At 33.8% G+C, this 22,664-nt stretch overlaps 1 pseudogene; it reads right to left on the bottom strand.

Moving 5' to 3' along the window:
- Positions 1 to 1,860: 1,860 nt before the first annotated feature.
- Positions 1,861 to 22,203, bottom strand: LOC149156534 (LOB domain-containing protein 1 pseudogene; annotated as a pseudogene).
- Between the last annotated feature and the right edge of the window lie 461 nt (positions 22,204 to 22,664).

Here is a 22,664-nt window from a genome sequence, read left to right as displayed (position 1 = left end):
ACGAAATCTAACAACCCATACTCCTACTGAACCCATATATTTCATGTTTGAAAAATAATAATCTCATGCAATCCAATGATATTAGAATCATTAACGATATCACACATACATTTTTTTATGTATTGCAAATTTTATCCTCCTCTCTCACACACTATCATATATTCTTAAAATTTTAGACTCTAAGTGGATTCTTTTCATTTTCCTTTTTAAATAAATTATAGAAAAAAATTATCTTATTAAAATCAAATTAAATTACTAACAAAGTTGAATTCTTCCACTCACTTTATCTCTAAATAAATAACTAAGCATAAAAGTAATACGCTATTCCTATGAAAACTTCAATTTCTAACATATGGATACCATTTATTACATGATCACATCAATAATATAAGTTTAACTAATAATTATTGCACAACAATAAGTACAATAGTAGTTGATGTGAATATTATTTATTACAAGATCACATCAATAATAAAAGTTTGCCTAATTGTTATCCACATATTGCGCAATAATAATTAATATAAATAATGACTTAATATATTTTAAGAAAATCATCATGAATAAACATGCAACTCACCTAACACCATTTCACATTTTGTTTTTGTCAAATCTCTTTCAAAATAATATAAACAATATATGTGAAACAAACCATATGAAAACATATATCAATCACCAATGTTGTTGTCTTAGATATTTGCAACAAAACCGAGAAATAACACTCCAAAAAAGAGAATGTCATTGTATTAGATAATGGAAACAAAACACATGAATAACACTCCAAAAAAAGAGAATGACCATACAAACACCAATCCATCATCACTTGTGACTTCTTAAGTCATGTTTGAGATCATGAAGCCACCCCTTAAGGATAAAGAAACAAAACTTTGTGAATCCTCAAGAAACCTCTTTGATCTCACAACCAACAATTATGATACTACACTTTACATATCTACCAAGATATAGAAAAATTGCTAATTTGTGAGGGCTATGAATCCTGTTGAAATTTACCAGTTTTTGTGTCAACCGGAGTTGAACATAATGTCTTCGTTATTTAAAATTCAGCCTGTCGAATGAAAGTCTTTTTAACTAGATAGAATCACAAATGAACCACGGGTTGTGACTTTGAAGCAACCCCTTTGACAGATAGTAAAATGTGACTTTGAAGCAACCCCTTTGAGATATAGCAAAATTCTATAACCTTATATTAGCCTGGTACAATTAAGAAAATCGTTTATAAAACAAACAATTTGTGCAATCTCTGATAGAGCAAACCCTTTGAGAGTGAGCAAGTTTCCATAACCCTGTATTTCCATGGTACAACTGAGAAAATCACTTAAATCTCTGATATAACATGCTTGGCCACTTCTAATTAATTCTATTTCAGATTCTGAAATACTTTTGAAAATATGAATGAGATGAGAAAGGTCAGAAAAATAGCTAACTTCGACCATATCTTATATTAAATATTGCGAGTCTGCCAAATTTAGCACAAAAACACAAATGCGATAGAAACTCAATTCTAGTCACAGTATTGACAAATGTGGAACTGTAGCTGGCAGTAACGGGAAGCAGGCTAACGAATAGATTTGAGAGATGAATTTGCGCAAAGGTAATATTTTTACATTACATTTTGGAGCAGTTTACAAGTTTACATCATCTTGTTCAGGATTCGAACTAGGATTGGACTAGATCAAACTTTCCCACCTAATCATTAGACACAATATCCCTAAAACACAATATTTTTATATAAAACAAGGAAAAAAGCTAGAGGTAAACTACAATATTTTTACATAAAACAAGGGAAAAAAGGTAAAGGGAGAAGCATCAAAAGGCAAACTTAAGAATGGAGAACCTTTTTGTTTATATACAGAATGGATCCCATAACTGCAACAGATCTACATCGTCCAAACCAGGTGGGTTTGTATACGCGTACTCACTCTCCTGAATTGACGCACTGTCAAAATTTGGATCCAGCGGTTCTTGACATCCTGTAATGAGCATTAAAATATGAGCATGTTGTACACTCATGTTGGCCATAACTGCTTTTGCAGAAGCCAATTGTGACTCCAGCTCTGCTAAATTTCTGTAGAGTTCATTGATAACTCCGGAGCAACCGTGTACAGGATCTCGAACTCTTTCGCTTGCTTCATACACCATGCTGTTCACTGCTTCACCTCTTTCCTCCACGGGGAGATCCTGTAACATAACCGTACGTTATCACACCGCAGATAGCTTCACAAATGTGCAATGTCGGATTCTTAGCATGACCATACTGTTTATAAAACAGTATATATTGATTAATTTGAAACAATCTTCAAAAAAATATTTGAAGGCACACTAATCTTGATTATATACATTTAGTTTAATGTTTGGTATTCTACGTTATTTCATTTCTTTGTGATTTGATTTATATGGATCAAAATTACAGACCACATCTCGCTCTTTTAAATAAATTTGTTGTTAATCGAATGGGAGGTAATATAAAAAGACAAGGAAATGGGAATAAGTATATGACAAAGATATAATCATTATCTTAATTATGTTTCTATTATTACATTTAGAAAAGGAATAATAATAAATATGAAGAAATTGGTTTAGGATTGAAAGTTGAGCAAATTACTTCAGTAGTATTAATGTAAATAATAATAATGTCGAGTTTATTCTACATTTCAGTTTGAGGAAGATGTGTAAGGTTATGGTGACATTTTGAAATGTAAATTCAATGTGTTATATTTATTAATATCAATATTAATTCAACATATAAATTTTAAGGAATTAAATTTATTATATATTAAATAAAAAAATTAATTTTAAAAGTATAATTAATTTTTTTTTTATATCAATATTAAATTAATTTAGTTTAAATTATTAATAATATTTTTAATATACAAATTTTAATATAGTGAAAAATTAGAAAAATTCTAGAAAAAATCAACAAATACATTTTTATTTCAATAAAAATTCTTCCTATATCTATTTATATTTCAATTTAATTAAATTATTAGTATCAATTTAATTAATTTATTAATAATAATTTTACTAGAAGCCTTACTTTTTAGTCATCTCCTCTGCATATAAACTAATTCTTCAATTTCCTTCTTACAAATCTATTGAATGCTTGTATTGCCGATGTTCCAATTTTATCTAAGTCATTCTATTAGGTAACCACTCTCCATCTACAATCCATGAAGGTGGGTAAGAATGGTAAATATATTTTTAATAGTTATTAAATTAATTTTTATTATTTATGATTTTGTAAGGTAAATATAATAATAATTAAATTATAAAATAATATATTTAATACATGTGTGTGAATATGAATCAAAATTATACAATATTTTGGTGGTTTAAATAAATTTGGTGTTAATTGAAATGAAAGGTAATATAAAAACTTAAGGAAATAAAAACAAGTATCTCAAACAAAATCAATATAGATCTATTTTAAGTACTGATCTAACATGAGTTAGAAACGATCAAATGTTTTGATAGGTAAACTTAAATTAAAATGATTTTTTTATTATTAATATATTTTTAAGTATATGTCAACATTACTTAACATTAAAATGCTTTATTGATAACCTATATTAAATATTAAATTATTTTTAAGTAATTTAAGCCATAGGATCACATTGTGCCAAACACCTATTGTCGTATTAAGAGATTTCATTCAATTATATTAATCATTTAAATATCATTTATTAGAATATTATTAATAAGCCATAGTAGATCTCTCTTAACTTGAGATGTACAAAGGGTCTAGAGGGATCAAATCTATTTTCACTCTAAAATAGGTTTTAAGCTCAAGAAAATTGATCCTGATGTTTAGTAGATATAAAATTAAGATGGATATAGGCTAGTTATAACAATAAAAATAATAATTCAATTTTTGTTTTTATATAATAATTTAATTATTTAAGTTTATTGACTTATTTGTATATATATTTTTTAAATAAATATGTCATTATATATATTAAATGGCTACACTCATTATATATGGATATTTTATTTTAATAATAATAATAATAATAATAATAATAATAATAATAATAATGATTTTTACTTTATAATATTTAAAACTAGTATAGATGGATCTTAACTTTTGATCTACCAAGCAACTACAAAGGTCAAATTTTTCAAAATGCAAACCTTTTCGGAGTGCAAAACTTGAGAAAAGGTTTAGGCATAGAAATGTTGTATTCATCTAGGCTCTTGGTAGGTTTGAAATTAAGATGGACCTATGCTTTAAACAACACATTAATATAATGTTTTAACTAGAATTTTATATTTTTATTTGTTTGATATAATATATATAATTACTATTTTATTTTTTAGCCCCTAATTTTTGTATTACAAATTAAATAAATTACACATCTCCCTTATAATGAAAAGTAATAATATAAGATTTTTTTTTTTATTTTTTTTTTTTTAATTTTCTCTATATAGAGGGGCTCATTCTATAGCCTAGTAAGCTCGGCGGCTTATCAGTCATTTATAATATAAATAAATTATGTTCTAAATAGAAAAATAATCTAGCCTACAATAAAAAAAAAATGAATATTATGTAAAGTAATTAGAAGTAAAAAGAAAATGTGTGAGTAATATATTTAAAAATTATACTTTTCAAAAATATTTCAACAAGAGATTTAAATAAATTATTTGAAGACCTATGTTAACTAATTTATGTTCATGTCAACTTCATATATATGGAGAAAAAAAATTTGTTGAAGTAAATTATTTTAGTTGTACATAATAAAATATTCATTATGGGTTATCAATAAAATATTGTTATACTAAATAATATTGACATATACTTACGGTTTGAACGGTATGAGGTGGAAGAAGCGGAATGAGGGTTTTGAACAGGGTGCGATGGGTGCGAGTTGGTAACAATGGAGGGGCGAGGAGGGGGGAGCTCCACTCACTCCTATAATCATGTAGTTGCGAACAGAAGTAAGGAGGCTGGTTCAAATCGATACAAGTAACCAATGGAGGCAGAAACAGAGAAGATAAGCACAAAAATACCGGAAAGCATCAAATCTCATGAACAGGAAGAGAATCACGAGGAAGTCAGAAGAGAGAAGAGACCATGAGATAATAGTCAGAGAACTAAGCACAAGACTGTGACAGGACCCTGCAAACCTAGGTCAACCATTAAACCCTGGGTTGTCTTAAATGATCCAGTGCTACAAGTGCACAGGCATCACATGGCAGCATACGTGGTTATATGCAAATTTATGGGAATATGGCCAACAGAGAAGGCTTTGCACACATGGATAAGAAACCATTGGAAACCAAAGGGAGAAATAAACCTTCATCTTGGGTCCAAGGGTTTCTTCACAGTGGTTTTCACAAACCTAGAGGATAAAGACAGAGTGTTCAAAGGAGGACCATATTTCTATGCTGCTGCAGGCCTCTACATGCAACCATAGGCGATGAATTTTGTTCCGGAGCGAGAAACATTCACATCGGTACCAGTATGGATAAGACTCTATGCCCTACCTTTAGATTATTCGCTGCCAGAATCCTTAAAAGCCATAGCCAATAAATTAGGTCATTTTTTTAAAATATCAGATGCGACTCTGCGAGGTAAATATACCTCCTTTGCCCGCATATGTGTAGAAATGGACCTATCGGGAGCACTTACAGACGAAATCATTTTAGAAATATATGATGAAGAATGGGTATAGGTAGTGGCCTATATGAACACATCCCATTCAAATGTCATAAATGTCATGAACATGGGCACCTCTTCAGAGACTGCCCACTCAACAAACTAGAGGACAATATGAAAACCAACACAAGCGAAGATCCTGAAGGCTTTACCAAGGTGGGAAACAAAGGGAAAGGAGGAAAAAAGCACCAAAAGAAAACTAACGAGGATAAGAAACCAAGTCATAACAGTTTCAAGACTTTAGAAGAAGAAGGTGGGAACACTGAAACAGACTAGGCATTGGAGGATAATCCAGTAGATAAGGAAAAAGATGACAACATGGAGGACATACATGAGAACAAAAAACTATAGGAGGATCTGCCAAGCACTATGGAACTTGGCAGGGACCATGAGATGACCCGAAGTTGGTACGGAGGACCACGAACTACAGGAGATTCTTGAGAGGGAGAATCTTGATCTAGAAAAGTCCTTGTAGCAGGGAACCACCAAAGGTGTTGGTTCTCTACCACAAGAGGAGTTTGACGGAGTGCAACAACTCTTCCTCTGGAGATCTCCAGCAAAGGGTTTTGGAGTCAAAAGGAACCATGATAGTCGGGAAAATAGAGGGGTAAAACCGATGGAGGTAAAATCAGGACACTCTTCCAAGAACCCGGGCAGGAAAAGAGGAAGGAAGATACAGAATGAGTTGCTAACAGAGTGTGGGAAACTCATGATTAACTCAGGCAAGATGAAAGATCATACTAGTTACTCATTTACAACCTTTCATAATGAAGCTCACAACTTGGAACATTAGGGGTCTAGGAAGTAAAATAAAACAAGGAAATATCAGCAACAGAATAAAGTAAGAAAAACCAGATATGGTGTTCATACAAGAAACAAAATATTCAATAGACAAAATCAGAGAGATTCATAGAATATGGCTTATTAAGTATGAATATCTAGAAGTTAAAGTGAACAACACAATAGGAGGGATTCTCACTCTTTGGAACCACCAGAAACTTGGAATACTGGATGCTGAAGCATCCAGGAACTACCTTTCGATGTTTATCCAACCTTTGGGTGACAAGGAACTCTATATGATCACAAATTTATATGTTCCTCAAAAACTTAAAGACAAACTCAGGCTTCTCACCTCATTGGAGGAGCTGAGAGAGACATATCATGTTATGCCCTGGATTCTGTGAGGAGACTTTAATATGATCAGATCTCTTACAGAAAAAAAAGGCGGGACCAGAATACTAGGTAGAGACTCCGTTACCTTCTAGAACTTCCTAAACGACATGAGGCTAGTGGATACAGAGACAATAAATGGTAGCTTCCCCTGGAACAATAAGAGGGGAGGGGCTTCTCAAGGTGCCTCTAAACTAGACAGATTCATAATCTCAGAGGATGTCTTTCTAACTAGCCTTGACTTGACTGCTTTAATCCTTCCTTTCGAAGGCTCAGATCACTGGCCTATTTAGCTTGAAGCTTCTTTTATAGGCACTCTGAGGAACAAACCTTTCAGCTTTGAAAATGTCTGGCTCACTCACCTAGACCTCATCACTAATATTAGAAAATGGTGGGTGGAAGACATGCCCATTTAAGGCATGAAGATGTTCCTACTGCAACAAAGAATGAAACACATCAAACGCAGGCTAAAAAAATGGAATAAAAATGAGTTTGGTAATATTTTCAAAGCCAAAAGAGAAGTTGAATAGAAACTACAGGGAATTAACCAAATCCTCATCATAGATGGATTCACCAAGGAAAGGAAAATGAAAGCTGACTCTCTTCAACAAGAATGGGTAAACAGATGCCAGCAAGAGGAGATCTTCTGGAGACAGAAATCGAGAGTGCAATCGATCAAAGAAGGGGAAAGAAATACAAAGTTTTTTCACAAGTCAACCATGGATCACAGGGCACATAACAGGATTGTAAAACTCAGAGATAATCAAGGGAAATAGCTAAGTACCCACAAAGAAATGGAATCTGCTCTAGTACAACATTTTCAAAGCATAGAAAAGGAGCCTCTCTTAGATAGATCACAATTTATCAACAGCTTCACATAGTACATTCCAAAACTAGTAACTAGGGAAGACAATTACAATGTCAACAAGCCCGTGACTGAAGAGGAGGTCAATGAAGTCATCAAAGAGATGCAAAATTGGAAAGCTCTAGGCCTGGATGGGTTCAGTGTAGACTTCTTCAAAACATGTTGGGAAATAGTCAAACAAGATATCGTTGATGTTGTGGAGGACTCGAGAAAATCTAAAACAGTTTTGAGGGCACTCAATGCATCTTCCATAGCCTTAATTCCAAAGCAGGAAAAACTACGACACCAGATAGATTTAGACCCATAGCTTTAGGTAATGTGGTGTACAAAATCATTTCTAAAGTTATTGAAAATAGACCCAAGCCCCTTCTTCCAACTCTTGTGTTTGAGGAGCAAACTGGATATGTGGAAGGAAGGCAAATTCTCAATAACATCATTCAAGCTCACGAGGTGGTTCATTCTCTCAAGAGCAATAAACAAGCAGGTATGATCATACAACTTGACCTAGGGAAATCTTATGATAAGCTAAGCTGGTTGTACATCAGGGAGGTACTAAAAGCATATGGCTTCGACCACAACTGGATAAGATGGGTCATGACCCTTGTTACCACAGCTAGCTTTTCAATCATACTTAATGGCACTCCATCCAGAACATTTAGGCCTTCAAGAGGCCTCAAACAAGGAGATCCACTCTCCCCCTTCCTCTTCATCCTTGTGATGGAAGGATTAGGCAAAGCGATCAAATCATCTGATGCAGAAGGAAGAATCCAAGATTTCAAACTAACCCCGAATGGGGACAACCTGACTCATCAACAATATGTGGATGATACCATGCTGCAAGGTACACCCACAGTCAAGGAAGTTGAAGATTTCAAACAAATCCTGAATGATTTTGCTATGGCTGCTGGTACAAAGGTAAGTCTCACAAAATCAAAAAAAATATTTTTTAATACTGACATTGCAATTCAAAGAAATCTCTCCAGAATTCTTGGCTTTCAAAGAGATCAACTACCCTCCAAATATCTAGGAATACCTCTCACTGAAAAACCTCTGAGTAAGGAAGTTTGGGAGCGAGTGACTAATAAACTACAAGACAAAATTAGAAAATGGACAAGCAGATCTTTGAATTTAGCAGGATGGCTAGTGCTTACAAAGGCTATCCTACAAACCATCCCCATCTTCATGTTTTCAGCTCTTCTTGCCCCAAAATGAGTTTTACAATACATCAGGAACATCCAAAGAAATTTTCTTTGGGGAAAAGGGGAAGAGAAAAGGAAATGGGCTCTGTTAGCTTGCGAAAAGCTCTGCAAACCCAAGATCCATGAAGGTTTGGGACTTCATGACCCAGAAACCCTAAGCAAAGTTTTGGGGGAAAAAATTGGTGGAGATGGCTAAAGGAAACAGGAACTCCTTGGGCCAAGCTCTTGAAACAGAAGTATGCAAACAACTGGCAAGAAAGGGATCATATTCACATGACAGGGATCGTCAAGGGCTCCCACATTTGGAACAATGCTTGGGAAAATAGAGCCATTGTTCAGAAGCATAGTTTATGGGAAATGAGAGATGGAAACCTAACCTAGTTTTGGGAGGATAACTGGTAGCAGGAGCATAACCTATGTAAAGAGGAACTAGACATTCTCAAGAATGACACTGATAATAAAGCGCTGCTCAGGGTACGTGACTTCTTGGATCAGCCAAGGGACAAGGAAAAATGGAGAACATGGAAGGACCTAGTATACAGTGAAGAGACCCCTCTAAAGGCCCAGGCAAGAGCTCTTGCAGTGATCCTGGAATAGAGAAATATTTTCACTTCAACATCGTCTGACCAACTAAGATGGGGAAGAAACAGCGAAGGAAACTTCAACCTCAAAGAATCTAGAAGAATTGCCACTTGGCTTGACTTTCCAAACCCTAATAAGATATGGAAGGACCTATGGGAGAACCCACACTGGACGAAAATCAAATTCTTCATGTGGTTGGTGCATCATAAAAAAGTTATGACTTGGAAAAATCCCAAAAAAAGAGGTTTAGTAGGTCCATCTAGATGCCAGTTGTGTTGTCTACAATAAGGAACAATCGATCACCTTCTCAACCTTTGCCCTTTCACCTCTACCTTGTGGAATTGGGTAGCCTCAATCTTCAGGCAAACTGACAGGGACGAATACAACATCACTGGAACTTTAACGAATTAGAGGAGAGGCTTCTCAGAAAATGAAATAGTCAACAAAGCCTGGACTCTGGTAGCAGGTTTTTTGATTTGGGATGTATGGAAATAACACAACAACAAGATTTTCAAGAACAGAATTGGGTTAACCCAGAGCATCATAGCTCATATTTTAAGACAGGTCAAAGAGACTGTGAGCACCCTTCTAAAGCAACCCCCGAGAACTCTCCTCTAAACCTGGATTCTCTTATTCTTCCGCATTTGGGTCTCCAGTCACCTGTTCCCCAGGGCGTAAGCAAGATCGTAAGACATGCAACAGTGGGGAAGGACTTCTGGCAACTGTCCCTGCATGGATCTTTGAAATTTAATATAGATGGAGCCTCCAAGGGAAACCCTGGGGTTGCTGGCTATGGAGGAGTCATAAGAGATGAGAAGGGAAACATAAAAGTCATCTTTCATAGTCATTTGGGGAATGCCACTAATAATATGGTGGAACTCATGGCCTTAGAGAAATTCTTAGAAATCTTGATTAAATCCAATTTACGCAATACCATCATAGAGACAGACTCTGAATTGACAATTAATTCGGTGAAAAAAAATAGGCAATGGAACAAAATTAGAAAAAGTATCAAAGAACTAGCGGTTATTGCAAGTCTATCGACGTATACAATCCCATGTGAGAACCCTAAGAACGCTCAGATTTGTTCACGTGCGCAGAACAACCAACAGATTAGCGGATCATCTAGAGAATGAAGGAGTGATTTGTACAAGAGATAACATAAGTTATGCATGGGAGTTGACATCCTCAGGGAATCTGCGCGAGGACTATCACAGACAGGTGATTGCACATGGGAAGTATTCTCAATCTATGAAAGAAAAGCAACAAATTAACCAATGAAGAAAGGAGAAAATGCACCAATAACAGGGAAGAAGCAAGGGGTAAACAATGGGTAGGTTGAGAGGCATTCGATCGATGATGGCAAAGAGCCTCAACATCCAACGGATTTCGAGTGGATAGATGCTTGAAGGATATCCCATAAAAAGGACACAAAATACTATAGAGAAATGGTTTAGGCCACCCATTGGGTCCGATTAGAAAAATAGAGAGTGGGCATGTTACTGGCCCGAAATCAACTCTGGACCGTCAGATCCTATGAGGGATGGATCACACGGTAGTCGGGCCATAAAACTAATCGAGGGATAATCCACATTTTGGACCCGAAATTTTATAGAAATATGGCTTTAGTTTCTCATCGAGTCCACAAGGCAATTAAGGAGTGGGCTAGTTGGTTGATCCGAAATCAGTTTATACCGTCGGATCTTTGAGGGCTGGGTCACTTGATCATCGGGTGGCCTAGTCAACCACAGGTTAAGGCCTATTTTTAGTCACTCAATGTTGCTTTGTGGGCCATAGGATATGTGAGTTCTAGGTTTTTGTGGGATGTATTTTATGTGGGCCCTCGTCAGTAAGAGTTGTCATGTTCTTTGTGGCTCGAGACTCAGGATGTTTAGCGGACCCAAAAGTACCTTAGAACTTTTCAAATTTACCTTTTGGGTTAGGTTGGAAGGCAGGTTTTATAGTGCGAAGCTTTGAGAATGAGCAGTTCATTTGTGGTTACATATCATTCCTTTTGTAGTTTTGTTTGAGTCAGGTATGGGGTTGTGTCAACCTAGCTGTCTACTGAGTGTTCAGAGAGTTGGTGTTGTTGTTCTTGGCTCCATTAGAAAAGTGTAAGTTATGTAATTTTTTCTTGATTAATGGAAGACTCCACTCTTACTAGATCAAAAAAAAAAATTGACATATACTTAAAACTACATTTATAATAAAAAACCATTTTAATTTTCCCTTCAATGTACATGTCATGTAAAATATTTTATTTTAGTCCTATTATACTATATATAGCATTGAAAAATACAATTTAAACAATGAAAAATTAGACATTGGATTTTGCACTCTAGAGAATGAACCTATGCTAGTTTTTAGATGTCATTTGTCAACTCAGTAGGAGAAGAATTACATATCCCCCTCATACTAAAATGTAATTTTTATTTTATTTTTAACTTTTAATTACTATATCTCTCTATATAAAGTTGTATGTGAAATTAAAGTGTAATTTAAAATATCTTATTTACTAATGACATTGATTGTTTTTTTATAATATTTTGTAATTAGTTATATATATATATATATATATATATATATATATATATATATATATATATATATATATATATATATATATATCACATTAAAAAATAAAATGTTATCAATAATTTTTAAATATTAATATAAATTTTATATTAAAAATTAAATAAATTACACATCTCGCTTATAATGAAAAGTGATCATATAAGATTTTTTTAATTTAAATTATTTTATTTTTCTCTATATAGAGAGGCTCATTCTGGTAAGTTCGGTCATCTATTTATAATATAAATAAATTATGTTCTAAATGGAAAATAATAAATTATGTTTTAAATAGAGAAATAATCTAGCCTAAAATAAAAAGAAATTAATATTATGTAAAGTAATTAGAAGTAAAAAGAAGATGTATAGAAAAATAATCCAACCTACAATAAAAGAAAATGAATATTATGTAAAGTAATTAGAAGTAAAAAGAAAATGTGTGACTAAGATATTTAAATATTATACTTTTCAAAAATATTTCAACAAGAGATTTAAATATACTATTTGAAAACCTATGTTAACTAATTTATGTTGATGTCAACTTCATATATATCTAGAAAAGAAAATTGTTAAAATAAAATTTTTTAGTTGTATAAAATAAAATATTCAATGTCAGTTATCGATGAACTATTGTTATACTAAATAATATTGGCATATACTTAAATATACATTAATAATAATAAAAAATCATTTTAATTTTCCTTCAATGTACATGTTACGTAAAATATTTTATTTTAGTCCTATATATACTATATATAGAATTGAAAAATACAATTTAAACAATGAAAAATTAAACATTGGATTTTTCATTGTAGAGATCTCACCCCATGTTAGATATGTGCTTAAAATGGATCTATGCTCATTTTTACATGTCATTTGTCAACTCAGTACTAAAAGAATTACATATCGCCCTCATACTAAATGTGTTTTTTTTCTTTTTCTTTTAATTACTATATCTCTCTATATAAAGTTGTATGTGAAATTAAGGTGTAATTTGAGGTATTTTATTTACTAATGACATTGATTGTTTTTTTAATAATATTTTGTAATTAGTTAATGTAAGAATTTTTTTAATGTAATGTCTATTAACAACATCTCTCATACTAAATTATACAAAATATTTAAGCAAGATTAAATAAAAATAATTATTTTCTATATTATCCAAATAAATCATATAAAGATAAATTAATTAAAAAATTTACACAAAATAAAAATAAATAAAATATATATATATATATATATATATATATATATATATATATATATATATATATATATATATATAGATATAGATATATATGAAAACTTGATAAAAAATTATATATCGAAATAAAAAGTAATACCATTTTTAATGGAATAAAAAGGTAAGGGTATACATGATTAAATTTACAATAGGGTTCTCTGCGCCTCAGAGTGCCACCATTTTCCTGTTTGATGCCGCATCTTCGCAACTCCACGAGTCGCGAATGAATCCCTTGCCTTGGGTGCACCTCGCCACTGTGATTCCCTTTCCATTATTGTAGATTTCACCATTGTAATGGCCACGATCGTTTTGTTGCAATGCATGCATCATAACAAGGAGGGAGGGCTTCATTCAATGCTTTTCCATCATTACATGCATAGACTACCCACCAATGAATACTTAATGTTGAAGGCACTAATATTGTGTTAGAGAGGATACAGGTGAGCTGCCCCCTCCACTTTCATCAAAAACTTGATAGGAGAGAATTTGACATTGACAAGATGTCGATGTCCATGGTAGGGGAATGTGCTATCGCTCATTTGAACTTTTTATACCTAGGCGTAGTTCGCCATGATCCCACTGCCCTACATAGATGACCACTGCCAAACTTGTTTTAAAATGTATGTACTAATAGGCCCATAAATCCATCGTAGAATATCCTCACCCTCTTGAATCTCTATGTTTCTAAATGCCAACACTATTGAGAGAAGTTGATTTTCATTCCCGTGATCCCTTCTATATTCTTGTTAATGAACTCTCCATGTGCGCATTGGTGGATTTAGATTGTGGAAATCCCAGTAGTGCTCAACTTTGTTGAGTCCTATGCTATTTAGATCAACGCTTATTGGTCTAGAGTTTCCAAGGTGATAAGACGCGAGCATTGTTTCCAGGAATATTCCTAGAAGAGATGACTTTTTCCATTCCCTACTTCTCAAAAGTTGTGAGCTTGCACTGATGCTTTGTTTTTCCATGTCGCATTCCAAACTTGTGATCCTATATACTTAAGGCCAATCTGATTATTTGGGACCCATGCACATGTGGAGAATATTTTTTTGACCACATTTGGCTCCATAGCACCATTGGTGTTTTGATCCATCTCCACCAAGTTTTGGCACTAAGGACCTAGCTCAATGTTAATGGGTCCCATAGGCCAATGAATCCCTTAACTTTAGGAAACCATATTTTGTCCTAGTTTACTAGAGCTCATTTTCACTCTAATTTGGTCGCTCCCCATAAAAAATATCCTTTTATTTGTCGCAACTTATTTAGAATAACTTTGGGAGCCGCAAGGGAAAAGAGAAGATACAAAGGCATAGACTAAAGAACAAATTTCAGTAGTGTGAATTGACCTGCAATATTTAGCGCTTTGAAGGTCCAACTAGATATTTTTGACTCAAATTTAGTCAAGATACTCTCCCAAACTACCTAACAAAGGGGGTTTGAAGTTAAGGGGGCACCAAGATAATTGGTTGGGAGGGACCTCTTCTGAAATTTGAATTTTCTTGAGATGTGAAGTTGGAAGACCAAGCGAGTATTAAAAAGGAAAATTTGGTATTTCTATTGTTTATGTGAGTGCTTGAGGCTTCAATAAAAACATTTAATATACTTTTGATTCTTAGCCTTCCTTGATGGAGGGGTGACCCATGACGAGTGTGTCATTGACAAACTGGTGATGACCAAAAAATTGTTGATTGGAGCATAGTGGAAGACCTTTGAGTTTTCTTTAGCTTAGTGTAGATTTTATAAAGCATGTCAAGCCCTTGACCACCAAAATAAAAATATTGGATTATAGGGGATCTCCTTGCTTTATGCCTCTATATGGGGTGTATGTGGGGGAAGGTGATCTATTGACCAAGAAGGAGAAGAAGGCTATGGAAATCAAGGCCATTACCCAGAAGATCCATTTTTCTTGAAAGCCAAAGGTAGATATAATATGGAAGAAAAATTTCCAGTTGACCCTATCAAAGGCTTTTGACATATCTAATTTGATAAACATGCTTAGGAGATTTTGAGAGTGCAAGGAATGTATATGCTTTTCAGCCAAAACAATGTTGTCTAGAATTTGTCTGCCTTTCACATAACCAATTTTTTCAGGAGATATTAGTGAGGGAAGGAGGGCTTTGAGCTGATTAGAAATGGTTTTGGAGATGTTTTTGTAAATGACATTACAATGAGCTATCGAGCAGAAGTTATCTAGGGAAGATGCATTTGTAGACTTAGGCATCAACGAAATAAAATTTGCATTAAAGCCTTGCAAAAGGGATGTTGAGCCTATGGAATCCTCAATAACCCTCTAGATATCTTATCCTAGGATGCGCCAATAGGCCTCGAAAAATTCAGAGGTAAATCCATATGGTCCCAACCCTTTATCTTTGGGAATTGTCATTACTACTTCCTCCACTTCTTCCACAATAACCTGCTTGAGTAAGAGCACATTTTTCTCTTTTGTTTGGGGATATGTGTCATCACTTTCTCAATAGTCAGTCTTCTATCTAGTATCGACTCCTAAAGTTAAGTCTCGAAGTGAGAAGTTTGAGTGATATCCTGACGCTCTTCCCTTATTCTATTATGAAGATCCTTAATATGATGAATGTGGCTCCTTTTTTTGTAATTTACCATAGGATTATGAAAAACAAATTGCATTCTTCTTGCCTTCGTTTAGCCATTTAAATATATAGTTTTATCTATAAATAATTTAATCGTGCTTAAGCCTCTCATTCAACAAGTGAATTGTTTCTTTTCATTCTTTCGCTAAGGATTTTGTCCGCCCTTCCATTATTATTGACTATTGGATCTGCGTGCTTCTTGCCTCCAGCTCTTGTTTAACCTGGTGGATATTTCCAATAGCCTTTTTGTTACATTCTTTCAATTTTTGTTTCAACAATTTCAATATTTGTTGGAACCTGTACATTACTCCTCCTATGGTTGAAGTTGATTCCGCCCACCATGATTCTATATTTGTGAGAAAATCTTGATGTCACAATCATTTTTTTCAAAGCGAAAGGGATTCTTTCATAGAGAGCCAAACCACCCCAAATTGAGCAGAATGATCCAATGATCTGAGCCATATCTAGGAAGGATTTATATTTCCAGAGTAATTCTTAACGTGAATAGAGTTCGGAAACCAAAAAACGATCCAGCCGGAGGAAATTTGATTGGAGCCTCCCCTTTTCTTGGTCCATTTAAATGTGCCATTGGAGGTTTATACAACAACCAATTTTGATTTTTCAAGGAAGAAGTTGAAGCATTGAGATTCCATTTAAATGTGCCATTGGAGGTTTATACAACAACCAATTTTGATTTTTCAAGGAAGAAGTTGAAGGATTGAGCTTCCGCTTCCAATTTCCTTAAGCCACCTTTTTTCCCTTGGAAGGATCTAATCAAATTGAAAGCCCTAGTGAAAATCCAAGGAGTGGGGTTGTTTATTTCAGCTACAGAATTCAAATTAAAGATAAACTGCCTTTTTTCCTAAGCTATATTGGGGCCAGACACGTTGGTTATAATTCCAGAGTTACTAGATCCCATGGGCTAAAAATGAGCTAACAATATTCCTGGAATTGAGAAAGCATTTTTGAGGACAACAATTGAAGGATTTGAAATGATTGCCAAGCCACCATACACACCTGTTGCACATTGTGAGATAAATTTGCAGGTTCTCCAATCGGTATTAATTATGCAATGCGGGGCGTCAAAAGAACAATTCATTTCCTGGATTAGCAGGATGTCAATATTTTTTGTCGATTTTTTCTTTTAAGAATCCTGCATTTACATTTACCAGGCAAGCATCTTGCATTCTAGGAGATAAACGTCATTGATTAGTTTTTGGTAGGGGAGGAAAAATAGTGTGCATAGGGGAAACCCTTAATGAGTTCAGTAGATATTCATCTAGATCTCGTAGGAGCTGAGCTTTTCAGCTCCTTCCCTTTTCTATGGTTCCTTTACTATGATAGATTGATCAAAGGATACATTGCATTTAATGCCCTGCAAGTGAAGAAAATTAGAGATTGAGGAGTTATTAACTGAGTTTTTGATTTTACGAAGGATAAGGTCTTGGCATCTTAAATAGGCTCTGGTGACTAATTTCACTTGTTCTTTCAGAATGGGAACCAAGTCCTTATCTTTCTACTCCTTAGTGATTTGATGAATATTAACAATTTACAAGTATGGATCCTCCATTTCCTCTTCTTCCATGGTGTCAGATCATTTTGATTGACTCGATTAGGGCTTTCCATTTGTGTTTGGTATATAGGGTTCGTCGCTTCCTTGGTACCCTTCCCTCCTTTTGTTGGAGCCTACATCTCTTCTACCTGTAGGGCATTCTCTTCTTCCATTTGTTGGAGAATAGAGGAGGGATTCTCATCTTGAGGCCCTAGTTCCTCGGATGATTTTTTCGTTTTTCTAAAAAATATTTACCTATTATTAACTAAGTCGAAGTCATTACATTGTGACCTTTGATGCATTTGTTTTTCTCCTTCCCCCTCTTGTCATGTTTGATTCATCGCGAAATCCCTGACCAAGTGCCCATACTCATGGCATTTGTGACATCTAAAAGGGATTTTCTCATAATCTATGGGTTGATCCCATATTATATCCTCGTTGCACAATAATATAGATCCTACGAGGGGATTTTTTAAATCCATATAAACACAAATTCTCGCATAAGAAGTATACCTTTGGTTCTTTGTTACATCAAATAACATTACAAAAATTCCCAACTTATTACCTATGTGTGTGAGAATCTCTTCATCCTATAATTCATATGGAAGAGTGTATAATTTGATCCAAATTCGAAGCATAGAGAAATCCTCCTCTTTTGAATTAAATGTAGGCACCAAGGGTTTCATAAAGAGGCATGTAGAATTCATGAAGTATGGGTGTCCTTCAAAAATGTTGTCTCTATCTTTTATGTCATTAAAAATCATTGTGAAAAATCCTTGTGATCCTAATTTAAGATCCATTTCTCCTTTTATAAACCAATTTTTTCTTATCAAATTTGCTAGAGTTCACTCGATGAGCCATGGGTTTACAAATTTGCAAATGATTGCATATTCTTTCATGGGTTTCATTATAACCCCCAACTTTTGCACATGGATTTCTAAGAGTGACGCCTATTTGGCTTAAGCCAGATAGGGGATATATATTTGTGCTCGCGTGCATAACGATTATGATGGAGGAATATATTATGTCTGACAACTAGGCCTTGCTATTGTAGGTTTCCAACCGAATTTTGTATTTGTAGGTGCTTTACCCTTGGAATTATTGGGTTTGTGCATAAGCTTCTAGTTTTGGCCATCGGAGACAAAGTTTTGAAAGGAGGGGCCACTATCTCCCCCGCATGGGGGTACCATGGAATCATAATAAGAGTACGAGAAGAGGGAAGGTTGCTGAAAATCGTAGGGCGCACTCAAAGCCAGAATTATATTATAGCCAAGTAAACTTAGTTAGATGTCATTGCTAAAAATATATATATTAATAACAAAAAAAAACTCAATAAAATATATATTAATAAAAAAAGGAAATTCAATATGAGTCATAAATAAAATATTTCAATAGTTGTAATACCCTTAGTAAATTTTAAATATTTTATTTACTTCTCGTTGAAGTTATTTTTTAGACTATGGGCCCATGCTAAGGGTCAAGTATGAATAAATGATGAACATAATTTTTTTTCCTAATTTTACATTAATAAAATGTTGCATCTAGTCATCCATGAAAATTAGGGTGGGGAAAGATGTTGAAAGAGAATTTCACATTCTAGACAGTTAAAGGATAGTTGAGAAAACCCAAGTAGGGCTATTGGTAGAGGTAATTTCCTGCATAGATTCATCTCCCTAGAAATAGGTTATCTCAGTTAGGGAAAAATTTTGGCCAAGAGGGTGAGAGGAGTAAAATCCTAAGGAAACCTTGTAGAATTAGAACCTCTTGGAGGAGGCCCAAGAGAGGATAAATAACAAGTTTTAGCTTAAATCCCTCATGAGAGGACGTTGTTAGGGGAGATACAATGCTACCAAGTGGAATATATGGATTGGACCTAATATGGTTAGTGAAATCCTAGGTTGATCCCTGTGTGGTCAGTAAAATCCTAGGCTGGATGTGGTGGTTTCAGAGAACTCCTAGGTTAACATTGTATGGTCTCTTTCAAGAAACCTAGTTCTGGATTTGAAATTGGCATGGGGGTAGGCTTGGTTTTAGAAACCAATTTTTGTTTTTGGAAGGAGAAGTCTTTTGTCCACTACAATTTTCAGGGCAGTCTAGACTGGTTAAAAAGATAAGTGATTTGTAAATGTTTTTATGTTATGTGTTGCATTCTAACCATGTGTATAGATGGTTCTTTTCCCTCTTAATTGGTGTTTTGTTCGTAAGTATTAATGGATATCTAAATCAATTGATAACAACAATAATAGCGTAATCATTATTAATTTGTGGGCTAGGTTAATAATCGGGAAGGAATCGACAAGTATCCAACATCTTGGTGATTGTCATTAGATTGAAAAATAGGTTTGGAAAGGATGAGCAGGCCCATGGGTTGGGCTCCACTCAGGTCTCCAAACTAAGTTAAATTTCTAATAGTTTCTGTTCATACATATGTACATAATATGTCATTATTTAGAAATTTAAGTTGGGTCTTCCATTATATTAACTTTCCAAAACCCTCAAGCGAAACTTCTGTAAAAAGAAATAGCATATGTAATTGTAAGATTTAAAAACAAATTACGCTAAGTAGACACGAGGATTCCATCAATTGATCACATGTCCATATTATAAAATAAAAATAAAAAATATTTTCATTACCAACCAAACCAGAACAGGTATACAATAACTATTTTTTTAATAGAAACCCTAAATCCAGATATACAGAAAACCATAATTTCTAACAGTGCCTGTAATTGTTGAGAAAAATTCATAAAAGGTAAGCATAAATAATAATCCTTAAGAAATTTTCGAGCACACATACGCAAATATACATATCCAAATAAACTTAAGGGTCATTTAAGACCGATACCAAGTCTGCTAAAAACAAATTTATACAAATTTCAGTTATCAAACCTAAAATTTTGACTATGGAAACAAATAAGATAGATCCACAGGGGCTTCACTCATTGAACCTATGACATATTGCGTGTGTCCATGGCATACTAAGAAATACCCCTATTTTGACTAAATCTTGAAAAATACCTCTAAAAGGCACATTATTAAACCCTCTAATAATATGAACCCAATACACCTTCCTCATTTAAAAAACCCCTACCTTTTACTAGATATTGTAAGTATCCATTTTTCATTAAGAAAATTTATACCCCTTTATATTTTTTCATTAACTTTGAGCTCCATTTTTATACCTGCTAATATAAAAACCCTTTACACCCTAGTATATGCACAATATATTATGTCATTTTTTCCTCAATATATATCCCCCAATATGAATGCACGTGGTATGGTATTGCTCCCACAGTAAAGACCCTGTGGATAAACCTTGTGAGGCCACATGGCCTTAAGTATAAAATTAAGAAGGGCATGTTTTAATAAAATGGTCATAGAAGTTATTGTTTATCCATGACTGACAATGTGTGAGTGACCATGGATCACCTCCTAGGTGAAACCTGGAACAATAAATAAATATGAAACTCATTCGGGGAATTTTGGGGTCTAAAATGGGCCTCCTAAGAAAAATATACAACCAAAATAAACTTTATAAGAACCAATAGGATTCAAGATGTGATGTCAACCATGGGTGATGATTCAAGTAATAAGTGTTTTTTAGTTATCTACAACTAATAAAATTTTCTATTTTAACTTACAATCTTAAATAATAATCTTATCATTTTCTTCAAGAAAATTTATGAAAATATTACACATAAAATTTAAAAATTATATCAATAAACATCAAATAAAATAAAAGTAGTCTAACAAGGCCACAATTTTGCCAATAAAATAGTGGAAATTCCAGCATGATTTTCCCAAAATTCAAGTAGAAATTTTGGGAAATCTAGACTGCACTTGTCAAGCTATAAGATTTTAGGTTGTTTAAATGTTTTTGATAGTGTTAAATTCATTTTCACAATAAAAAAAATTATGTTAATTAATTTATCACAATTAGTAAAGAAATGAAATCTTATAAATAAAATACTTAGAAAATATAGCTATCAACTAAATGAAATCTTATAAATAAAATACTTAGAAAATATAGCTATCTTAAATAACTTCCCATCTTAGAGGATACACGTAACATAGAACTACCAATCTTAAAAGATACGCATAACAATTAAAAATTATATTAATAAAGGGAAAAAAAATTATTTGAAAATTCCATCGTAGGTTTGAATATGCAAAGAAATCCGATCCTATAAATAGAATATTTAGTAAACTTAACCGCCAATCTTAAAGATTAATGTTATCATACCCTTTAAGAATATCAAATCACTCTTAAAGAATAATCTTATCATGTCCTTTAATAATATCAAATCCCTAAACATACGACTAAAAGGATTTGGGACTCAAAGCATGATAAATCTAAAATTAGCAGTCACACTAACACGTAGGGAAAAGCCCTTCAGTGTCTGATACTAAAACCATAAATATGAAGAGTGCGTTAATTCAATTGAACCTGGAGTAATTTGATACTAAAACCATAAATATGAAGAGTGCGTTAATTCAATTGAACTTGGAGTAATTTGATACTAAAACCCTAAATATGAAGAGTGCGTTAATTGAATTGAACCTGGAGTAATTTGATAATATTGCCGTTTCCGAACACCCTGTGTACCAAGTGGAACTTGTCAGGATCGTCCCGTGGAAAATATGGCGCGAGAACGCATTTGTCTGTACATTTCTTTCTCTGGAATTTGCAAGCAGCGCACGCACTTGTGGACAACGCCTCTGGATTCGAAGTTGTATCGCTCATCTCCGAAACAATTTGAGAGAAAATAAACTCTCTCTTCACATAGGGATGCTTCACTTCCCGCTGCTTACCTATGCAATAAATTTTAAAGGAGCAAACAAACTACGAGAAACGTCACAAAATAGGCAACCCGGAAATTCCCGGAAACTACCAGAGCTTCCGGAAATATCAATCTGCACACCACGCTTGTAATTTTGATTGGACATAGTTTGCACATTTCTCTATTTTTTCTCTCATCCGAAAAGATCTGGTCTAGAGTAGCTCTCATGTATATAGTTTTCCCCAGTTTTACTTGGGGAGGTGTATATAATCTTTACATGGGCCGGTGTATATAGTACTACTTGAGATTAGACCACCCGACTTTCCCACCTTAAACATTTACCCATTTGCACTGCATAATAATATAAAAACACATACACAAACAAACCAATTAAAAACCTAAGTGCTCCATATTTCCTAGTCGC

This window comes from Pinus tabuliformis, chromosome 9 (genome assembly GCF_031772625.1).
Source record: "Pinus tabuliformis cultivar Carrire ecotype Pingquan chromosome 9, CPIR1, whole genome shotgun sequence".
Lineage (NCBI taxonomy): Eukaryota > Viridiplantae > Streptophyta > Pinopsida > Pinales > Pinaceae > Pinus > Pinus tabuliformis.
The sequence above is the reverse complement of the archived record's forward strand: the minus strand, read 5'-3'. Positions and strand labels throughout refer to the sequence as shown.